Here is a 20875-nt window from a genome sequence, read left to right as displayed (position 1 = left end):
ATTGATGTAATAAGTAATGATTTATTTTTCTTACAATTTTATACTATTAAGAAAAGGTTCAATGCATGATACTTTTGAGCAAAAATAAAGTCAAAGATCTTAAATCAATGATTAATATACTTGACAATATACATGATGAAACTATCATTACATGTTTAAAAAAAAGATATCAAACTTATTCAAAATAAATAGCTTAATTACATGACAAGTGGGTATAGAAGCTTAGCTCATACTTACTTCAAGGTTCAAAAAGTTCATAACTGATATGGGTGTCTCACTTGTTGATGCTCCTACTGTATTTGATACTCCATGGTCATCAATGGGTTGATCTAATTGATCACTTTGAAGTTTTGCCCCTTTTTTGACATCGTCATGATAATTTGCAAAGCTCAAAAGTCTTGTTTTAAGCTTTCTTTGGTCGTCAATACTGTCCACAAGGCATAACACTTCCCTTTTTTGCTTGAGTCCCAACTCTGTTATGTAGCCATCACTAAATATGTCAATAAGCTTGAAATCTTGTTTGCAATACTTCTGAATGCATTGCTTGATTGTGAACTCCTTCTTGAGTTGTAGAAGTTCGACATCTGACAATTGACTCACTTCCAAAATCTAGATCAAGGTGTCCTGCATCTAGTATTATGGATTGTGTCCCTGGATTTGAAGAACTAATAAGTTCCTTAAAGGCATATCCCTTGCTCAAGAACACAAGTGTGGTGAAGAATTCTATAGCACCAGTAAAATCCAAATACTTCACATTGTGGAATGCACCAACAAATTGTATTTTGACCATGTTTGTCATACTTTGCAAAGAAGACTATAACTGCACATAGTCTTTATTATTCATAAAAGAAAGGATCAGACATTGTGGTTCTATTGACCCACCTGCAGTATCCATAATCACTACAACAAAAAAGGGGACCTTCAACGCAGGTTTAGATGCATCCCGTCGAAAAGCCCGTTGATATACGCGTCCCTACAAAATTGTCGTTATATGCGTTGATATACGCGTTGAAAGGTAATATTATTGACGCGTATTTTGACGGGCTTAGCGACGCACATAGCGCGACCATAACAAAATTTTTTTTCCTTGGGCAGAGGACAGGCAGCCTGGCCTCTGCCCAGTGAAAAGATGGACACAGCCACAGCAAGACTGCCTGTCCTCTGCCCAAGAAAGCGAGCAGCACCAAAATCAACCGTGCTCCCGCAAAAATTTTGCCAGAGTTCCCTTCGTTTTTACATAAACTTTAAAAAAAAAACCATATCATGTATACGCCTCCTACATGCTATCCATGTAGGATCTCACATGAGATTTAAGGCCAATGAAAGAAATGAAATGAACTTTGTGCAAAACCATAACCGTACCAACTTAAAACCATAACCATAACGAACTTAATTTGTGCAAAATCATAACCAAATTAAAACCATAACCGGCCATAACCACTTTGATCAAAACCATAATGCAGATAACCATAACCATAAACAAAATTAACAATAACCATAAGCATAACCAGAAAGTTAAACATAACCATAAATAAAACAAGAACCATAACCATGTCTATACAAGAATAGGAGAAATAACCATGTCTATACAATGACAATGACAATAACCATAACCATAAGGAAAACAATAACTGTCTGAACAATAACCATAACCATATATGTCTATACAAAAAAGAGACACAGAAGCGTGTCTATGTCTCACAAAGCATATATATGAAATCCACTGATGACTAGGCGTCACAACCTGCACATAGGACAAGTCACAAAATTAGTATTGATATTACTTCACATATACTTATTTAATTAAATCAACTCACACATATTAACGTCTCACCTCAAGCGATCAGCGAGACTCTAAGGCCCCCCAGTCTACAGGCTCTCCTGAAGCATCAAGATCATTCAATACTTCATAGATACCTCTGCGATATCCATCTATCTCCTCCTGGCGTGTCGGGGCTCAATGCATCACAAGATTCTGCGTTTATACAAAAATCAAAGTAATAAGAATACATGATTCATCACGTTTTAGAAAACGCCATAGCTAGGATTGAATTAGAAACTCACAAACTCATAGAAAAAGGTGTCGAAGCCTCCGCTGCCAAGATGAGATGTCCCCCTAGTCATCTGTCGTATCTGCGCGGCCTGATGCTGCTGTCTGAACCACGTATCCGATGTCCACTCATCCTCCATGATCTGCTGCCACGTCTCGTGTGGGATGCCCGAAGGCTTCGGCGAGCCGATCTTGAAAGCCTGCCGAGCTGCATCTCGTCGATGTTTCAGGGTGTCCCGTGCAACATCCTTGATCCACCTCCTTGGAACAACCTTTGAACTCGGAGCAGGCTGGTACTCTCTCATGATGGTCTCCACTATATAACTGACTTTGTCCTCATTCTGCTCAAGCCAAGGTGTCAGAATGCTGGTCGAAAACTGCAGCTCCTCAAGATGGCGAATCCGCTGTCTCATGTCAGTCCCGACTCTATCCATGTCAACAGAACCATCTGCCCGTATAGTACAGAGCTTGGAGGCACTAGGATCGTGTACCCCTCAAGGTGTCCGAGGTGTGCCAAGAGGTGTGTCGAGAGGTGTGCCTGGGTAGGATGGGGGTCGTGAGCGAGGAGGGGTCGAAGCATCTGTGGACCCTCTTCCACAGCAACCACCACCTCCACCTGACAGTCGGCGAGATTGGCGAGTGCGCCTGTGCTGCAGAGATGAGGACGTACCCGCCTCTGCCGCACCCCTAGGTGTCGAAGCGGCCGTGATGGGAGACCTCGCAGGCGTTGTACCCGTAGGCAATGCCACTCTTGTACATGCATAGGACGAAATTCGACACGACCAAACACTATCCAAGTGTTTTGGTATGGGGCATGTGGTAGGTTGTCGGCCATGCCGATGGCATGGTATGCAATTCTTGTCAATAGCTCTGGTGCACCCAGGTAAGTAATCTTTCCTTCTTTCTTTGTTCCTTTCAGAGTGATCAAGACATATTGTGCATGGTCCACCGGTTTCCTGGTTGTTGACTTGAGGACTTGCGTGAAAGCCACATGATTTCGCGTGGTATATCTTGGTGGCCTCTTAGCCAGGAAGTGGAAGTGTTGGTGGTATAACCTGACTGGCTCTTCCATCTGCTTGTGAATTAGGTCTGCAAAGGTGGCTGCAGCGGTTTCTTTGGTGAAAGTACCTGCCGTTTTATGGTCCCTTGCCCTCATCGTCATTCCTTCTATGGGCAGTCTGAGTGCTTCTGCCACTATTTCCTTTGTTATCACCACTTTAACTTTGTTCCCCTGAGGGTCAGAAATCTGGGTAGTTCCATCTTCCTTAATCGTGGATAAAAGCTCGTAAGCTTTTTGAAAATCCACACTGCACGGCTCCTGTTCATAGAAATATCTGAGTCCTAGCCTGCGGTTGGCTTCTTTAGTCTCAGGTTTCGCGGCAACATCATACACTTCTTTTGGTAGAAGTTGCAACTCTACCTGATGTCCCTCCTCACTCTTAAATGTGCCGATGAACACTGTAGTGTGATACTTTTCTAGCTGTTCTTTTGAAAGATATGCTGCCTTGGCGGCTTTGATTGAATCTGGATCCAGTTGGTATGCAGGTAGCATATCTTTCAAAAGAACAGCTCTATGCTTTGTCGACTGTGAAATCTGGATCCAGTTGGTATGCCGGCATCACTTTGTGCTTTGTCGACTCTGAAATCACCGATTTTTGTGACTACACTGCCTGTTGAGTTGGTCAGTCAATTTTGAGGCTTTGGACTTGTCTGCAACATAGTCATGAAGCAACTCGTCCAATTCTGGCTCATTTGGAGTCAGTTTGACCCCGTATGTCAAATTTGACGCTTTGTAGCCTTTGAGCCATTTTTTGCTTTTCGAGGGCTTTGCTTGATTGATTTCACAAAACCAATCATATACATTGTATATGAACCTCATGGGCAAGCTGTCTGTGGAGTCAGATCGGAATTCTGGCATCTGCCAAAAACCTAGCTTTTCTACTGGGGACCCCCTCGACCCCTGTTGAATGGTCAACTGATGATATAGAAAGGTTCTATTATGTTAGGGCATGCTACAGTTAAAATCCCATCCGATTTGGTTGAGCTGACAGGCCACTATGGTCAGTTTTTGGTCGTAGGTCTTGGTGCACTACTCGATTTCTAGGGTTTTTTCTAGGGGTTTAGACTAGCTACCGGCCGTACAAAATGGATCATTGATGAGTAAGAACTTACCTCTCATGTCTCGTGTGAGATGGTGCTGAAAACAGGCAACTGTAGACTCCGGAAAAGACGCACGAAAGAGGTCGAAAAGCTCTCTCTGCAAAGGCCACAAGTGGAAATGAGGTGGTTTTAGCCTACCTTGGATATCTATACCCAAACTTCCCGAACCAATTTTTCCTAGATTCCCCCGTTAGTCCTACTAGGCTGTGAAATCTATGTTAGACTCAAAAATTTCCTTGATCGGATTCCTGTAGCTCATTCTGCAAGAATTTTGCAAAAGTAGGTATGGCCGCCTAATTTAGGCTTCCCACTTCCATCTTTTGATTTCATTGAAAATTTTTGTGCTTGTCCGCCTTGGCTTTTTGATCACCATCGTGTCTTCCGTTTTTCCATCTGAGCTTCTTTGCTATTTATTATTAATTTTTGACTTGTTTATTTGAAAAAATAAAAAAAATAACAAAATGCTCTAAAAAGTAAAGTGAAAATCCAATAATTAGAAAAATCCATTGAAAAACACAGCTTTATTGTTTTTTGTTGGATTTTTCTATTTTTAAGTCTCATTATCAATAAAAATGATGAAAAATACCCAAAAAGGACTATTTTTTGATGATTTTCTGATAGTATATACACTATTTACACTCATCGGGAAGATATTATCAATGAATTTTCCCTTGATGATGAATTATAAGGGAATTATTAGGTAATTTTACAAAAAATCACACGTTAACATCGAACCTTTTCCTCCCTCTTCAAACATTGCCCTTAAATACTTAGTGACCTTCCACCCCTCCTAGATGGCATACTCCAGGACGACTGTGTGCATGGGTTGAACAATTGTGTCTATGCATAGCCATGGTTGGCTCTACCATGCTTTGAAGATCAATGCAGTTCAAAACCCTATGCTGTGCAAGAGCTGGGTCTTGAGTAATTAACTCAAGGGTTTCTGATGTCGAGGTTTGCTGCTAATGTCTTCCAAAGAGCAAATCTTGTAGTTTGTGTGCTCTCTATTTGATTGAACCATCAGGATACATCATCACGCTGATTGCTCGAGTTGTTGGTAGCTCTTTTGTTTGTTTTCGAGCTTTTTCTCGCCATTGGTAGTTTGTTTTGCTTGTTGCTGTATGGTGTGGTGGAATCTTTGAGACTTAACTCGCAATTGCTTGATTGGTTTTACGGTTTGCGGAGAAGATAAATTCTCCTTTTTCTTCCAAACCCATTTCATGTTAGGTTCCTTGCTCGGAGATGCTCATCTCTGTGTCTTTACCCTTGGAATATTCTTTTGTTTTGTAGGTGATGTTTTGGGAACCCAGATTTGAATTGGCTTATCCTTAAGCTGTGATTTTGGTACCAAAATTTGCCTGATGCTACTTGCAGCATTTGCTTGTCGAGGGGATAAAGAAGATTGATTACTTCGTGGTTTGGTCTGCTAATTGCTTCCTTTCCATTCCTCCTTGCTTGGTGCAATTGGAGCAATGAGTTTCCCACCTTTAGATGATAGCTTGAGCTGATTTGTATCCCATTCTGGTACTGCTTTGTATGTCCGCATCCAGGGAATTCCAAGAATCATCATCTCATTCATGTGTTCATCTGGTAAGTATACAAACTGATAAGGACATGAATATCCATGTATTATCACGTTCAAGTTGACTATTCCCAATGTTGGGGTTGGGTTATTGTTGCATCCTTTGATTGTCACTATTCCTGCTGTCAATGCTTGACTTGTTGCCTTCTTGTACGTGGAATAACTGACTGCATTTACTCTAGCTCTTGTGTCGACCAAAGCATTGGTGCTATTATTGTTGAGCTGTACTTTGATGCGCAGGTCCATTCCATCTAACCAGTCATTATCTGTTGAAACTGAATCTTTAGGTAATTCCCATTGTCGGTCATCTATTTTCAGAGTGTTGATGGGAATTGGTCTGTGTTGATTCCTGAGAGCAGCTTTCCGTTTGAGTACCCAAAGCCAAGATTCCTCTTTGGCTTCATCAATTACCTGCTGTCGTTTAATTCTTCTTTGCTTGGATGCATGCATTCTTTCTAACAATTCATTGGTTAGCGGCAAATTGTATTTCTTTAAATGGCATCCACTAATCTAATTAGCCATTGGTTCACCATCTAGGGTGGAAATTTTTTTGGCTCCACTTGGAGATACATCTTCAATAATAAACGGTCCGTTTTCCTTATTCTTAAACTTGGGAATGTGTTGCTTAAGGGAATAGACTAAAACTAAGTCCCCTTTCTTGAAGATTTTTGTGATTAAGTGGGAATCAAAAAACTATTTTTCTTTCCACTTTTGTGCATAGATATGAGCTACGGCAGTTATCCTTTGCTCATCTAGCTTTTCCAAATCTTGAAGTCTTTCTGACAATTCATGTCCAGTCCACTCAAGATTCCATGCTACCCTTAATGTCGGCAATAGAAATTCTATTGGCAGTATGGCATCAAGACCATAAACAAGGTTAAAGGGTGTAGCATTTAAAGCTGTTTTGAATGAAACTCGATAAGCCCATAGAGCAGCATGGAGATTCATTTCCCAGTCTGTCCTTCTTGAACTAACCACCTTAGTCAGCACCGAGCTAAGAATTTTGTTCGTATGCTCAGCTTGTCCGTTTGCTTGTGGGTGATAGGGAGCTGATTTTTTATGGATGACCATAAACTCATTAAGCAAATACTCGATTAACTCATTGAGAAAATGAGTTCCCCGATCATTGACAAATTTCTATTGGCAGTCCATATCTCATGAATACATACTCATATAAGAATGCAGGAGTGGTTCTGGCATCATTCTTTTGAGTTGCTTTAGTCTCAGTCCACTTTGTCAAATAGTCCGTAGCTGCAATGATATATTGAGCTTGGGTTCTATAAGCATGTATTGGCCCAACAAAATCTATACCCCATTATGCGAAAGCTCTAGCCCCCATCATTGGTCTTAAGGGCATGCTATCTACACGTGTTGGCATTTTTGCTTGTTGACAAGCATCACACCTTCGAACGTATTCTTTGGCATCTGCAAAAAGTGTTGGCCACCATATGCTTTCCATCAAGATTTCTCTTGCGGTGGTCTCACTAGAAAAGTGACCTCCAGCTGATCCAGCATGTGCTTGGTCTATAATCGGAATATACTCGTTTTTATTTGCACAAAGACACAAATGTTGATCCTTACCTCTCCGATAATTGGTTCCCAATAAGAGCATAGTATCTTGCTTCAGTTTCAATTGCTCTTTGACGATGTTTACTCATATCCTCAAGAAATGTTCGGCTTGATAAGTAAGTAAGCAGATAGTTACTCCACTTAGGAACATGTGACATTTGAAACAATGTTACATGAGGTATGGTTGTTTGTTTTTAACATCGAGGACAATCCTTTACAAAAGATCGAACATCACTCCTCATAGTCGGCCAAAATACTCCAAGTCTCAAGATTCGTTGCATAGTTTGGTCTTTTGCAAAGTGAAGTCCTACTATGGTGACATGTGCTTGACTTAGGTACTGTTTTTTTCTTCAGGATTAATGCATTAGAGCAATATTCCATCTCGATTTCTTTTCTATAGCCTACCAGCTAGTAATTGATACATAGCCAATTGCTCGATTAATCCGATCATAATAGGAAGTGGTATTTGTGAATCCACTTGAGCTATTGTCATCAATGAAACCATGTTTTCCAACCATCGAGGTATCATTTCCATGTAGAACAAATAGGCATCTGGTAGATCATCGTCTACCCCTTTAGGTGATTCTCCTGAAATAATTCTTGACAAATGATCTACTCGTTGATGTGTAGTGCCCTTTTTTACAACCACGGTGAAATTAAATTCCAGAAGAATGATGAACCATCTCACTATTCTTCCTGGGCTGCATGGCTTGTTGACCAAGCACAACAAAGCTTGGCGGTCCACAAAGAATACAAACTTGTTGGCTAAAAGGTAATGTCTATACTTTTTAACTACATAGATCATTCCTAGTCCTTCCCTTTTGGTGGTGGTGTAATTCTTTTCAGCCATGTTCAACTGTTGGCTAGCATAAGAAATAGGAAAGTCAATTTTCCCGTCTCCTGGTTGAGCTAGTATACAACCAATAGCAAAATTGGAAGCATCTACATGTATGTGAAATATCTTATTCCAATCTTGTGCTTTCAATATTGGAGCTAAGGTGAGAGCTTGCTTAAGGTTCATGAAGGATTCTTCACATGCCTTGGTCCACTCAAAGTGTGTAATCAATCTATACATGGGTTTTGTGATTATAGCGTACATGTCGATGAACCGTCGGTAATATCCACAATGCCCCATGAAGGCTTGTACCCCCTTGACTGTTGTTGTTCTAGGCAAATCAACAATGACATGAACTTTTACAATATCAGTAGTTATGCCATTTTTAGACACTATATGTCCAAGAATTTTTCTTTGTCTACCCATGAATATGCACTTTTCAGGATTTAAGCAAATCCTATAAAGTCTACATTTTTCAAATACCTTTTTGAGGTGTTCAAAACGATCAGCCCAGATTGATGAATGTACACATAAATCATCCATGTATACTTCCAAGAATTTCCTAAGATATTCTTTAAAAGCATGTCTCATCAACCTTTGAAATGTGGCTGGAGCATTAGTTAACCCAAATGGCATAACCCGATTTGCAAATATACCCCATTCTGTTGCAAAAGCAGTTTTATGCTGATCTTTTGGGTCAACCAAAAGTTGATTGTATCCCGAAAAGCCATCTAAGAAGCTGTAAGATTCTTTTCCTGCAACTTGTTCTAAAACATTCTCAGTGACTGGAAGAGGAAAGTTGTCTCTAATGGTAACTGCATTCACTTTTTTGAGATTAACACACACTCGTAATTTTCCATTCTTCTTGGGTACTACCACAATTGGAGATACCCTATCTGTGTGTTCAATTTCGTAAATGAATTCAGCTTCCTTTAGTTTTTCAATCTCTTCTTTTATCTTCCTGGCAAATGTTTCATTATACGTGTATGGCCTTTGTCTACTTGGTTTCGCATCATCTCTCATGGGTATGGTATGTTGACAGATTTTTGGATTAACACCTTTGAGATCCTTGTAAGACCAAGCAAAGATATCTCGGTATTCTTTTAGTAAGCTTAGCAAAATCTCTTCTTTTTCTTTTGTTAGGTCATTCACAATGTAAGTAGGTCTAGGCTCTTCTCCTGGTTCAGCTAGGTCTATCTTTTTAGTGTTTTCAGGACCTTCGTAGGACTCATCTTGTTTTCGTAGTTCTCTAACAGGTTGTTCGACTATAATTTTTCAATCTGGAAGAGTATACTTTTTGCAATGAGATGGAACACTGATTACATCCTTACCATCCTCTTCCGTGGTTTCCATTTCGGTCATATATATCTCCTTTCGAGATTTTTTCAACTCTTGATATTTCTTTTTCCACTCAACTCACGTCATGAGTGGTTTCTTATCCTGTGGGTTTGCTTGAGTATCCTTCCTTGGTTTTCTCAATGTTTTAGGCATTTCTGGACTGTTGTTTGAAGGATATCTGCTAGTGATTTTGTCCTTGACACAATCATTGGCATGTATCTGCATCAGGAATTGTGTTCTACTAGAGAATAATGGCATAGGTCGTGTTTTCGCGTTTCTAGTGTCTCTTTTTCGTCTATACCATTTTTGTCTTCTTGATTTCTGGTTGGGAAAGTCAAAAAACTTTTCCTCCTCTCCTTTCAAGAGTAGCTTAGCTCTCACATGTTCTTTTACTGACCTTGAACCTTCTGAGGTAGCTGAGTGTTCATCTAACTCATCTATTGCATCGTAATAGAGGTCTGAAAAGACTTGTTGAGCTTTCATAAAGTCCTTGGGTTCCTCATCTTCGTCTTCAATGTTGAGGGTTGAAATCATTTGGATGGAAATTATGTCGTAGCCATCCTCATTGCAAAATTGGGTAGGCATAGACATATTCACACATACATCCATTGTTGCTAAAATTTGAGTCCACTCGAATGGCTCAAACAAATGCTCCAGAAAGGGTTCAGGTACATAGGCTTCGTCTGTGCAATCCCTTTCTAGAATACATTCTTTTCATTTTAAACTCCCATTTTCTGAAACTTCACACATCCAAATAGAAGTGTCTTTGTTTAACCAGGATGGAAGCTTAGTTTTAGCCGAAGAGACTGAATCAAACTCTTGTATGGGTGTTTTCAAGACATCTCTATAAGTGTGATCTTTTAGATTTACCCTTGTTATAGGTCCCACTTGCTTCAAATATAGATAATTGTTTTCCCAATCTTGGATAAGCTGTACCTGTCGCATGAAAGGTCTTCCTAATATGATTTCATAATTGAGTTTTTTCCCAAAGTCTACTATGGCAAAAGTGTGTTGATATTCAATTCCACAGGAATTGACTATCACCTTTTCAAGTAGCCTTAATGGTCTCTCAATGTGTCCATCAGCCAATTGCAATTTCATTCGAGTTTGTCTAATGGGGCTGATTGTCCCCAAGATTCCCATACTGCTTTCATGGCTATGGCTATGCCTGCTCCACTATCCAGTATTACCATGGTTTCAATGTCATTATAACTCATTGGGAGGGTGGTGTTTCCTTCTTCCCCTTCGTAATATTCTCCAACTTTGTTCATTGGAATATATAAAATATCTTTGTTGTCCATTTCATTTCTCAAATTTCCCATACTTTTTGAGATTAGCCCTGTTATCTCCACCTTCTCTAGGGTTTCCTGTAGATCATTCCATAAGTATGGTCTGAGTTTTAACAATTCTCCCAAGATAAGAGTGCATTGGATGGGTGTAGACATGATTGAATGAATGTTGTCTACTTCTAGAGTCTGTTCAACTCTTTTTACTTGATGGTCTTACACACTATGGATTCATCTTCGTTATCTCCCAAGTAAGAAGGTAATGTTTTCAAGGTCAATGGTTTCGATATTCCCGAAGCTTCAGATCCACAATCCCCATACAAGGATTGTATATCCATATTCATATCAGAAGGTAGGTTATCCAACCAAATTTCCTCTATAGGAGCTGACTTTAGAGTTAGGCTCCCATCATTGATCCCTCTAACTTTTTTCCCATAAGTGTCCCAACCAGTCTTCCTCTATGAATGGAATTCTGTCTAAGGCATCTTCGCTGTCAGGCACTATAAGTTCTGGTTCTTTTGTTTCAAGGTGGGGTTCTACCACACATCGGGTTTTTCTTTAGTGTCTCTTACCACAAGCTCCTCAGGTTCTGTGATACTTTCAAGCTTGGGTTTTTGTTTTTCCAGCATTTCTTGCGTGATTCTTACCGAATTTTCATAAGCTTTTAGCTTAGCTGCTTCCATGTCTGGAGAAGGACAAGTTTTTCATTTGTTTTCCATGTTTTGGCATGCTTTAAGTCCTGCTTGGTAGGCTTCCAAGGCGGCATTAATAGGCTCAAAAATTTTATCAACCAAAATGGATCCTCCAGATTTCATGGTTGTTTCTTTGATTTCACTTCCAGTTTCTTTCACCTTTTCCTGGAATAGATTTTTTGCTTTCTCCAAGATTTCAACCCGTTGTTTTTGTTTTCTCATCTCCTATCTTTTGCTTCTTCTTCTTTTGATTCTTTGAGAGGAAACTTTCTTATTTTCCAAATCATCAGAGGAGTTGTGTTTCTTTTTCTTGACCTGGGCTCTAGTAATTACCTTGATTGGAACAATCGTTCACTCTCTGATGAGCTACTAGGTATCACTTGGACTGCATTTACTAGTGTTTTATCCTTGTTTAAAATATTTTTAGGACAATCTTCTGGAAAGTGTCCTCTCTTTTTGCAACATTGTATGCAATAGGCTTCTATCGGTTTGAGGTTTTTGTTAGGCTCGGGACATTCATTTTTCCAATGATCATTTGCACCACAATTGTGACAGTTTTTCGTTCTTGGCTTAATCATGGGTCTTACCATGGGAGGTCTGACACCTTGATTAGCTACATAATACATTGGTGTGAGCTCTGGTGGAGCATAAGTCACGCTTTCTTCCATTGGTGGTGGATGTGAATTATACCATTCTCCTTCTACCATTACTGTAGATGGACTAGGCTTCGCATAGCTTGTAACAGGCACTAATGCTTGTTCATCTATGACTCCTTCTGAGTGCATATACTTTACAATCACTGCATTATGTCCTGGGTAAGGAGGTTGTTGACCCAACACAGGTTGTTGGGCCATATTAGGTTGATATCTATACATGGGTTGTCCTTGTGTCCTCATAGGCACGTACTGAACATTCCCATCATACTCTAGTCTGAAGTAGCACTCGTGGGTCTCATGGTTGGTCCATTTACCCTCCATTGCATACCAATTTTGTGGCCTAATTGGTTGTCCTTGTTGAGGTATCCCTTGTCCTGGTTCCCTCATAGGTGCTTTTTGCATGTTGTTCATCATGCCATTCATCCTTTTGAGGATATCTTCTATGGCTGAAAGTGGTGTTGCAGCAGCCGCTCCCACTTGTGCTGGTTTTGTGGATGCTGTTTTCTCACTTTGGTTATCCTTAGGGACATCTTCTTCATTGAAAATATCACAATTGTCTCCTAAGTCAATCGCATCTGACACACACGCTTCTAGGGTTGTATGCTTCTTGCTATAGAGTATAGCATGATGTTCTTTGTTTAGCAGTCCCTCTAGAAACAATGATACCAGTCGTTCTTTTGTAGGTATCTCTAGCTTTGGGCATCTAGCAATGTATTGCTTCATTCAAGTTACACAATCCCTAACAGACTCACCATGTTTCTGTTTAAAGCTATAGATTTGAGGTACGGTATTATGTTTGATCCCTATTTTGGAACAAGCAACTATAAATCCTGGAGCTAGTGTGTTCAAGTCCATGATTGACCTTGGTGAAATGTTTTGGAACCATGTCAATGCTTTTCCTTCTAATGTCATTTCAAACCCCTCGAATTAAGTATGGAAATCGAATATACGTTCTGCTCTTAGCACTTGCTTAAAGCTTGCTAAGTGGTCGTATGGATCCCCTGATCCACTGTATTTTTTGTCCATTTTTGAAAATCAGCTAGTTTGACACGTCTGTTTGGTTCAACTCTCGGTCTCCTGATTTGTCCTGTTCTGAGTCCTTCAAACCAGTTTGTTGGAAATGGTGACTCATGTAGCCTTGGACTGGCCTTAGTGTCACCCAGTTTTCTGCGTGATGAGGTGGTTTTGGTTTCTTAACATTACTCTCAGATGATCTCTCAGGGTGTTCATCTCTTTGAATTGTTTCTGGTCCTTGTCCCAATATCCAATCCCTTATGGAATACCCTTGGTATTTGGTTTGTTCTACCTCCTCAGGAGTCATCATAACAAAGTTGTTGTTATAACAATCCCTAAACAGGTAGGTTGGTAGGTCTGCTGATCCCTTATTTTGATCTTGAAGATATAGACGATCTTCATCGCCGTTAGTTGTCTTGATTTGGCATGCAAAGTCCATATGAGATCTTTTACATTTCTCCCAACAATAGACTCCGATCCTAGGATTATCCGTACTAAGCCGTTTCAAAGGCTTCAAATCTACTTGATCATATCCCTCGAATTCTAAAGTTGGTGGTCCTTCTTTTGCTGACACCCTATTTGTCTATCACATCACGGTTTTTGACTTGTACATACTGAGTTCCATTTCAATGTATGTACATTTTTCCTTGTTTGTTTGCCATAATCTATTCTGCATGTTTGTTTACCTTTTTTCCTTGTTTTTCCTTGGTTGTTTACCATGGTCATCAATGCGAATAGCATACTCCTCGTTAGGGTCCAGGTAAACCTGAGCTCCATGGCGGTTAATCTTATAAAAAGAGAGTATATACTTATAGCGCATTGTCATTCCGATTTCTAAGTGAGTTGAGTAAGAAGACATTTCAGATGTTGAATCTGAAAAAGTGTCTGAGATTTCTCCAAGAATTGTGTGCAAGGAATTGCCTTGATTCACGCTTTCTTCGGTGGATACTCTACTGGAGGTTTCTTCAAATATGTCCTGATTTCCTAGTACACGACCAGATCTAAGGTTCATATAGACTTATGAAGCCTGGATAGAGTACTTACCTTTGGATTGTATTGCCATCAATTTCCACTTGACTTGATTGCAACTTTCTGTCACGCTACTGATTCCTCGTCTGCAACCTGATTTCTATACAAATTTGATCAAGTGAGCTATTCTTCTATAAAGACAATAGAGTTTTTGCTAACTCTTGTGATTGGTCTATGTGTATCACTTCAGATCGAGCTATGGGAGTCAAAAATTGACTTTGTTATGCTGGCCTAACACTTTACAAGTTCAAAAGTTAAAACTGACGTCCCTGGGTAGCAATAGTAAATAATCGTGAGTATTTACTTTTGCTAGTTTTTTGTACTTTTTGGGTTGGTTTGGCAAGTATACAACCTGTAAAAGTCCCTGGACAAGTTTCAACAAGTTTGGACAAAATTTGATTAAGTTTATCAGCTGTTTTGTGTCCGCAGACTCTGATTTCAAGAATCTGGCTTAAGTCTCACTTTTGTGATCCAAATTTCACCAAAATTGATTTGTGGGGTCTACTTGATATGCTTGACCTTGTGGTATACGCAAATTTGCAAAATTTTCAAGTTTTGGGACAGATGTAAATAATCGCGATTATTTACTTCAGTTAAATTTTTACAAACTTTTATCCCAACTTTGACACAGATCTGTTAAGCACCTCAAGTTAAGGTCACTAGCCAAGTTTCATCAAGTTTGGGCAATTTTTGGTCAAATGGTCATCAATTTTCTGTCCGTAGACTAACTTTGCAAATTTGGTCACAATTTTCAATCCAGTGATCCAAATCTTACCAAATTTGGTTTGTGGGCTATTACAACATGGTAAAACTAGTGGTATGCTGACTTGGTCAAAAAAGTTGAAAAACATAGCAGATGTAAATAATCATGATTATTTATAACTGATAATGTTTTGCATCTTTTGGTCAAATAAGCATGTACACATGTTTATCACATCAATATAAGCTTATGAATCAAATTTCAACAAGTTTGGACAAATTTTTTCCCAATTTACACTCAAGATTCAGAAAGTCAGTACAAACATTAGTTTTTACCCAGTTTTTTGCCAGTTTGGTGATCCAAATCTTTTGTGCCTTTATAAAAGTTTTTTGTACACATGCATGAGTCAATGGTATGAACCTTGGTCAAATTTGAGCAAAAAGATAATAATCGCGATTATTAATTTCAGGCTTGAAATGAACACTTTTTTGCAATTTTTTAAAAGACAGTCTTTTTATGAGCTATTTTAAGCCTATGAATCAAGTCAAAACTTACTTTCGCCTAAAATGTCAAGAAAAAGTAAATAATATGAGTTTTGGCCAACTCTTGAAATTTTTACCTCGAAGTGTCCTTGAGCTTACCAACTGGTTCAAACAACTTTTAAGTTTACTCTCCAGTCGGGTTGAGTGGTTTCGAGTCTTTTTGTGCTATTTCTAGCCGTAAAACTTGAAATTCTGCAACTTCCAATAACAACTCACACTTGATTCTTTCAGGGAGAGCAATGTTCTGAAATCCACCTCAGATCCTACTTACCCTACTCCTAGATTCTCATACAATGGGGTTGTGGAAAGTGTCCACAAATACTTGTTTTTTTGTTTTTTATGGTTTTCTGAGCATTGATCTTAAGACTTGTCTCGCCTCTCAATCATTTTCCAAATCCTAATCTGAATCTACAATCATATAATCCTAAAGGCACTCAATAAGTACAATTACTTCCAAGCTACCTCTACACAGCAAAAGACGACAATCTTAAGCTATGCGGTTTCTAAAAGAAAGTTTTGAACTCCAGGCGATCCTAGAGGAAGTTAAGGATAACTTTACAAGAATCTTGTGTTTTTCCCTAGTTTAGCTCTCTTCGATCCCCGACAGCGGCGCCAAATGTGGGATGCATGTCTAACCTCACCATCCTATCTTATTGCAGTATTAGCGAGAACCACGATTAAATTGTCAATCCATGGGACGAAGCTGACTCGACTAGTGCGCATAGAGGCTACAAGAGGTTGTCAATCTCTCGAAAAACAACTAACAACTCGCATCTAACTCAAGCTACACTCAAGTGACTGAAATCACCAAAAGCCAATCGCTCATCGGTAAACAAATCACATCCGTTACAGCATCAAATGACATCCCAACGTAACGAAACTTTTAGGACATGTTTATAAGACCTAAGCACACATGCTTATAGTCTCAAACCCCACTTTAGGTCAAGTTCCAAAATCGCGATTATTAATAGCAGTGGATTTTTGACCTAGTCGTTTTCGACCCAGAATGCATCTAAATGCTTAGCAATGATTCCCCAATAGTCCACCTATGCTTAGTTTTTGATTTAAAAGTGTAAATTCCTAGTTATGATGAAATTAGGCTGTGGGTCCGCGATGCTAAAAGCTACGAAATATCGTGAACTGCTTACGTTAATGCGTAGAGCTCTTACCTGCGGTTGCAATGCAACAAACACGATTGCAATGTGACAACCGGGGAGGGAGTAGGAAGCGCGAGAAGGAGAGGAGTGAGCGCCGTTAGCTCACGCTCTGTATTTCATTATCCAAAAACTTAATAATAACTTACAAAAATTGGCTTTTATACCTTAGCCAAGGTTTTTGGTGGTCAAAACTAATAACCTGGGAGTTCTACCAAAGCTGGGTAATGACAGATTGATAAAATTTGGAAGCTTGTAGCTTTGGCTCATTAATTACATAGTTTATCCGAGAAAATGGGATTTACAATATTCCCAATTTATCAAAATAATAAGTGTTTTACAGTGAGAACTCCGAAAAATAGTATCCATGCTAGCTTGTTGCTAGCACCTCTCTAAGTGCCACCAGTAGACATGTATTTCTTAACCACTACAAAAATGGCTTCTCTTGAGGGGAATACTAAACAACATTTCCAAAAAAAAGAAAAAATTTATAGTATCAAAATATGTTGCTAGAAAACAATCATATGTGATATTAAGATACCTCAAAGCTGATATGTATGCGAGCAACCTCAAACATTTCAAATGGGGTCATCTTGCACACCCCTTCTTGTCCATTGATTCACAATAGTGCCACAAAGATCCCTGTCAACTTTTTCTCTATTTTCCTCATTGATTTTTTCCAGTAAGAACTGTGGGTCTCTATGTCCTAAGTTTTGTATCGTAAAAATGTCATGGGTAGTAATTTGTGGTACGTGGACTTGCATTACCTTAATCAGTATCATCAAAGGTATATCGAGGTAGCCTACAAAAGTAGCGTATAGTGTACCAATCTTTCTTTCATTTAACAATGTAAAAATAAAGTGCCAATGTAAAAGAACTTTACTTGTTGATCATTACGAGAACCAACAAGAACTTTACCATTTAGTGAGGGTTGAGCTTCATGAGGGCGTGCACTCAACCTTAAGTATTGTGACTTCATCCAATTTCTCACATAATGTTCAATATTTCTATTCGTGAAGTGGGTGGGAGTGAGAGAGTGCAGGAGGGAATGTGAGGTGTGTAGAGGCAATGGGGCGTGAGTGAAGGGGCTACAAGAGAGTAGGGAGGGAGGGAGGGAGGGAAAAAGGGAGAGAGTGAGTGGGAGGTCATGAGAGGAAGTGGACGGACGAGTGAAGGGGACAAGAGAGTAACAAGGGAGTCACACACACACACACACACACACACACACACACACACACACACACACACACACACACATACAATCTCGTATGCTAAAGCTGCAGTCTATTCTAGGCAAAGTGGGTCGTGGACCTCCACTTTTAGCATGCTCATGCAACAACAAGGGGAGAACCGGAGCTTGGGAGAAAGGAAAAAGATTTGACAAGTGGCACGTGAAGCGGGGCTTAGGGTGAGGAAGATTGTCGTCGACCTATAGCGTTTTTCATGTTTTTGGGCTTGAAGGGGTTGCCACAGGCTATGCTACAAGTTTGTTAAGAGAGGCGGCTGCTCTCATTCAGCATTTTGGGCTTGAAGGGGTTGCCACAAGCTACACTACAAGTTTGTTAAGAGAGGTGACTCTCATTCAGCATTTTGGGCTTGACGGGTTTGCCACAAGCTTGAAGGGGTTGCCACAGGCTACGCTACAAGTTTTTTAAGAGAGGCGACTCTCATTCAGCACTATAGACCTGAGGACGAACCCCTTAGATGCTCTACTCGTCGTCGGTAGTGACTGCCATCGCTCAAATTGGCTTTTGTTTCACATGTCGAGAGTTGAAGGTCACACACCTTAGGGTTTTTCAAATTATGTAAGGGAGGGTGCCCATGGTAGGGCCACCCCCCCCCCCCCCCCCCCCCCCTTCCCCCTTCAGCTCTTGTTGTTGGTCGAGCGCAATAAAGATTGATCGAGCATTGACAATGCCAACTTATGCAATTTTGGAAATTTTTGAAACTACTTCTAAAATTTTCGGCAAGGAAAGTATTAGCTTCCTCAAGTGTTCCGACAAAGGAAAGTATTGGCTCCTGACTGCTTAAGTTTTCTCTTGCTTCTAGAAAACCACGGGTATTTGCATGAGATCTTTTCTAAGCACACCACCATGCTTCTTTGTTCAAGAAAAGCGAATTGTGCTTGCCGACATCGGGCAAGGTTTTTTGTTATGTAATTGATATTTACCCATTTATTGCACCTGACAGGTGGAAAAAGCATCAATAGATAATGGATTATGCAGAAGGATATTACATTTATGTATATTTGATTATTCAAGTGCTCTTTATGAGATTTGGCCATTTATGTCCGACCGGTCAGTTTGTACTCATTTTTGGGCATTCAAGAAATCTATAAATAAATACGTGCAAGAGGAAAATTCTCACTCTTGCACTGGGGGAGATTGTACCCAGTGTCTGTGTATTCTTATCTTCTCTCTTCTCTTCTCTCTCGTCATGCCGATGTAGCACTCCTCTCTAGGAGGTGCGTCTACGCATGTTCTCTTCCTCTCTCTCACTTGCTGTCTCTCTCTGTTCGTGTACATCGTTGATTATGTGCTATGAGAGGCATCAGGTATGCAGATTCGTTCATTTATGCTTAGCAGTATGTTGTTTTGGGTATTTTGCAAGGCAGCCATGCATCCGTCTATAGCAGTGGTATCAAATCCAGATTTACGCTCCTACTAATATAAGTACAACTATGGAGATCTCTACGGGTTGCAGCTAAGTCATCATCCTCTTCTACCTTAATCTCTTCTCGTTTTTCTTGTTTGCATGGCATATAAATTCTTTAAGGCATGCTTAACAAAATATTACCAATATTGATTTTAGAATTTTCTATTTTCTAATTGTTGAGAGTGAATGATAACACACACACACACACACACACACACACACACACACACACACACACACACACACACACACACACACAAAAAGCATAATTTGTTCATCTTTTAGAGATAAATGGCATTGCACAGTGTGGAAGATCTCGCATGTTGAATAGGATCACAACCCATTTGAACAATCTTTCTAATTGTATATATATATGTAATGATTGCTAGATGTATAGATGAGTAGTATCGGAAAACATTAAGACAAAGTCAAAGACTATCCATAAGCTTTAGTACAATTTAAGTAGATTGAGGAGAAGCGAAGAAGAGTGACAAATCACAAACCAGAGAAGTTGGCACGAGGATATGGGAATGATCCGATATTAGGGAAACTATTTACAAGATCACAAACCACAAACCGGAGAAGCTGGCAGGAGGATATGGGAATGATCCGATATTAGGGAAACTATTTACAAGATCATGTATGTGTCAGGGGTAGACATGTTTTCATGTAGTAGCTCGATGGACAAAAATATCATTTGGGTGAGTCCCTCCAATGTGGGACTCAATAGTACACAAATGCTTGCTTGCTGTGACACTTTCGGATAGTTTTATTTATTGGACTTGAAAGTGATCTCTATCAATGAGTATTGTATAGATGGGTTCAAATCAACCCTGCTAACCAATGGAATCATTTTTGATTGTATGGTAGAAGCTCACCCAACTCAAATGTCAAACTTCACTTTCGTGCTCGGGTAGTAACTTCAACATAACCTCTCACCCCCCCCCCCCCCCCAAAGTGCTATTGGCTGACGGCGGCAATCATTGTGGATAGTCGCGTCACGACAGCAATGTAGGGTCCAACACCCACGGTAGAAAACTTGGTTTTGTAGCCTCCCAACGCCTTTTTGGTTCCAATTACTCGGATGTTGGTCATGCTAACATGCATGTGTAGCCACTCAACTACCCAAGCACTACAGTAGCCACTGTCTGCCAATCATCTAACACCACTCCTCCTACCTACCTTCCACTGTTTAACTACACAACCCTCCAAATCACCACGACCTTTGTGGCTTCATGCAGCCAATTCCCCCCCTAACCACCAGCATGCAATTGCTGGCTTTTCCTTTATCTTGCTCCCTCAATCAGTTGCTTTGATGATTATCATGATAGCAGCCACTAGGCTCTCATTCTTGCCCTCATGCACCCATCCCACCCTCACTGACACTCTCTCCACTATTGGGGTTAAGGCCTATGTGCCTTGACCGATCGCCCAGGTCATGGGCGCCCGCCCGCCCACTGTTACCCTATACTTATAGTGAGTATACTGTATAGGGGGAGTTGCCACTTCATAGTCTCCCCACCCACATCGTGTGTGTGTCTCCTTCTCTCTCTCTCACTCTCCATCTGTGGTGCTCCCCGATCCCCTTCAATTGGTATCAGAGCGAGGTTTTG

General features: G+C 40.1%; 1 pseudogene; it reads right to left on the bottom strand.

Annotated features, from left to right (window-relative positions):
- Window positions 1-222: 222 nt before the first annotated feature.
- On the bottom strand, window positions 223-790 carry LOC147460750 (uncharacterized; annotated as a pseudogene).
- Between the last annotated feature and the right edge of the window lie 20085 nt (window positions 791-20875).

Source organism: Adiantum capillus-veneris, chromosome 3 (assembly GCF_014529385.1).
Source record: "Adiantum capillus-veneris isolate H3 chromosome 3, ASM1452938v2, whole genome shotgun sequence".
NCBI classification, from domain to species: domain Eukaryota; kingdom Viridiplantae; phylum Streptophyta; class Polypodiopsida; order Polypodiales; family Pteridaceae; genus Adiantum; species Adiantum capillus-veneris.
The sequence above is the reverse complement of the archived record's forward strand: the minus strand, read 5'-3'. Positions and strand labels throughout refer to the sequence as shown.